Source organism: Coffea eugenioides, chromosome 3, assembly GCF_003713205.1.
Source record: "Coffea eugenioides isolate CCC68of chromosome 3, Ceug_1.0, whole genome shotgun sequence".
NCBI lineage: Eukaryota > Viridiplantae > Streptophyta > Magnoliopsida > Gentianales > Rubiaceae > Coffea > Coffea eugenioides.
Window position 1 is genome coordinate 34,070,006 of NC_040037.1, and position 4,093 is coordinate 34,074,098.

The following is a 4,093-nucleotide window of genomic DNA, read 5'->3' on the forward strand; positions in this document are numbered from 1 at the left end:
TGGTGTCTCGAATCCTGCTTCTCCCCAAACCGTTGGAATTTGGGTCTAATAGAGCTAACAAAAGCATCACAAATAGAGCATATGCCAACTCAACTATTGTCATCGTTGCTACCACCCTATCCATGAAACCCCTGCAAGTTGATAAAATGATCCATCTAGTATTCACAAGATCCCACTTAAATGCCAAGAAGTTACTTAAAAGGATAGCAATAAAGGAAATGTGTCAAACATATCTCATATGTGTAATATCGAGATCGAATAAAAACTAATTGAATCGATATTCAGCTGCATTTCCATCTAAAGATAGTTCAATAACGCAGATGGCCAAATGGCACTAGAAAAAAAATTGAAGTACAATCGACCACCATAATAAATTTCCAATCCAACAGAGCAAAAACAATGCGAATCGGAAAAGAGTCTTCAAATACAATTATCTGGCAACTACAACAACTCAAAAAATAACAAGTTAGAGCAAATGTACGATGCTCAATCTGAATTTGCAATCCTACAAAACACTCTAAAAAACACCAATTTACATAGGAGCTATGAGCTCCTCAAAGTAGCAATACAATCCGACTAATCTTTATTTGGTTCGGGAGATCAATAGTCCTGAAGTCGGATAAACTTAAGTCTTTCCTCATCGGATCTGGCAGTAAACCAAATAGCGCACTCCTCTGGATCTTGTAAGATATCGGCCACTTTGACATGAACTTTTCATAGAAAATTTAGAGGAAACAGCTACTGGAGGGCAACTTCATAGGTGAATGGTGCATCCATAGCTGGAGGAGCATTTTTAGAAAGGGATCTCGCCGACATTGTATTACAGCCCTTTTTCCAGCTTACAAGACTTTGCAGGCTGTCCACTCTATCCTGTGAATGATTGGATATACCAGGGATAGGGGAGGAGTTTGATGTGTCTCCAGATTTGAGCTTACCCTTTTCCTTTTTGTATTTCACTTTTTTTGCGGAACCCACCTAAATTTCAATTTCAAATGTGTCGTAGTTGACCAAACCCTTGGCCTTCATATCCCTCACAGCATTTTCCATTTCCTTTTCCTAACTCGATTATGAGGTGATCTTCAAATCCGGCATTGAAGTCCCCATTGGCATCGCTATTCGCAAACATTGGCTCGAGTATATGATAGACGAAGCATGATCTGTCTCTAAATTGCGCGAAGTGCCAATTAACCTAAACAAATGCAGCGAAAATTCAAACAGGCCTCAAGGCAATGTCACTATTTAATCAATTAGTCAAATATACAGTCCTAAACTAATGAAGGAAAAGGTTAAATGTATGCGCCTATTTACAGTCATACTGGCTCCAAGTCAATCCACCATGCATCATCCTGCACGAAGGTGTATTTCTTACTATCCCAACCCATACCAATGCCTCTCCTCTTGAACATAATGTAAAATTTAGTGAGAGTCCCCAGAGCATAGTATTACCCCAAATTATGTCCGTGCGAAAGAAGGTGCCGTAAAAATTGTTCAGATGTGTCTGAATTTTAGGAATAACATAGCTAGAGATGTTGTGGGAGGGGTAATCTCGCCATTTACGTGCATGTTGACAAGATGTTGAGCGAAAACAATTTCGTACTTCTTACTAAAGTACTAACGTTTCGTATACGGCCTGTTTGATTTCGACGTCTTAATTGGGAGAATGAATTGCATTTCAAAGGATACAATATGAAATATAGAAAAACACTTACAAATATTGGGATCAAAGTGGTAGACAGGAGGGAAAAGTTTACCTTGAAGTAATTGGTCATGCACAATTGTTGTACAAGAATTTAGCAAACTCGTTTCTCTTAAGACTGTGAGCATGATCAAAGTTGAACACCTATGACAATTTTCCCCTAAACCAATAACAAGTTTTGAAACAATGAACTAGATCATACCCTTCGAAGCATGCCTTGTAACAGGGAGCATGTAGTTATGCCGAACTTATGTAACTTTGTTTCAAATCAAATGAAATGTAAGCCCATCCATGTGTTCGTGTGAAAAGAGAAGCAAAAGGGAAAGAAAAGCAAAAGGGAAGGAAAAAATTGACTGGTAACGGTATATATTGCTCAAAATTACTGTATATGTAAGATAATTCGACTTGAGAGAATAAATAACATTGGCAATAGCTAGCAGTCTTGGAATGTAGAACTAGTCTTTGAATGAAGGAAGTTAAATTGTAAATCGTATTTTATTAAAATCTTGAGCATGTGATATTGTTAAAAGTGTAATAGTCATAAACGTTTGAAAAAATATATGGCTAGTGGTCATTTACTCAAGTTTTATTTGCATGAGGAAGTAAATTCAACCTCCAGGAATTCCAAATATATCACAGGGCCTTATGAACGAACTTTGCATCTTAAACATGCATGTTGTGACATATTTGTAATGAAAAATATAATAGCTGATTGTAATGCTGTATAATCTAATTAATGTATATATTGTCTGTATAAAATTTTGCAACTTAGCTCATGCCATTATTAAGTGCACTGCTGGAATTTCGCAAATAGTATGTAAGGAAATTATAAAGTTAGAAGCCATAACAACTCAGCAAACTAGAAAAAGTACATACCATTTTGTGGCCATCGAAAATCATGCATTTTTAGTCCAATTCCTTAATGTGAATGAAATAGGAGAACAAGTGAAATGTGATACTTACTGGTGCAACGTAGGATGATGAGATAGTTCTATCTCCTATAATAGCACACTGTCCTCACCGATGGTTGATTCTAATCATGTGACGATACAGATTAGGTGACTTAGGTAGGAACTGAGAAAGTTGGTCAGCCAATGCTTCCTACCTAGCCAAGGCTGCTTTCATTACTGCTGGTGATGATGCTAATTGATTTCGCAGTTGGCAATCCGAGAACGAAATAGCAGGCGTACACTGTACTTACAAAAATCCAAACTTGCTACTGATAGTTTATAGATCTAAGCCATTATAACCTTTATTCAGGCACCAGAACTAGAACGTCTTCACCGACGCTGGGGGGAAAGAGGCTAAATGGAACCTATTAAGGAGATGCGAAGCTTTGCAAGTTTGCAATTCGATGGCTTGAACTAAAGTTGGAAGACAATTCTTCTCTACGAAAGCTAGATGCCATTTCAGATCTAGAGGCACTATGCAACGCTCAGTTTTGAAGGAGTGATTAGAAGATAGATTGGATGACTAGCGGCATCAACAATGTCCGATTTCTCTTGTCTCCGCCGGCATCGAAATAGGGGAATTGTGTGCAAAAGGTTCACAAGGACAAGGGATTTGATTGGGGAAATAAATGAAGGAATATTGGGTCAAAAAACAGGTTGATGGTGTTTGCAATCAGAACCGATGGTGTATAAAAAATTAGGTTAATTCCACTTTGTTCCCCCAAACTTTGGATGATTACCCACTTCAGTCCCTAAACTTCAAAATGGAACACTTAAATCCCTAAACTTATAAAATAGGACACTTAAATCCCTAAATCCTTATAAAATGGGACATATCGACCACCAACGGCATTCAGGATTTGTTAATAATTTTCCTTAAGTGGGAGGTATTTATAAGTTTAGGGACTTAAGTGTCCCATTTTGAAGTTTAGGGACTGAAATGGGTAATCGTCCAAAGTTTGGGGGGAGAAAGTGGTATTAACCCTAAAAAATTGGGTATTATGCACTTACCCATTTTTTCCTCCACTTGGATGTGCTTTGTCAAATACATATATAGTTTTTCATATATTTCTCATATTCAAACAGAGTCTACAGTAATAAATTCTAAAAACAATTTCAAAAAATAATACATCTCAAATACATTAAAAAAATAAAAATAAAACCCCCCTCTTTCTTCTTCGCCCATTATTTACCACCACCACCTGCCGCCACCTCTCCTTCTTCTCTTCTCCCTCTTCCTCTCCCTTCTTCTTCTTCTTTTTCCTTTCTTCTCCCTCTTCTTCTCCCTTTCTTCGTCCCCGTTTTTCCTCCTCCCTTTTCCTCCCCTCCTTTCCTCTTCTCCCTCCTCCCTACCTCTCTCTTGCAACCCCCCTCTCCCTCCCCTCTCTTTGGTCGCAAGCAGCGACTAAAGATGGAGGAGGGAGTGGTGGTTAAAGTTTTATAAAAT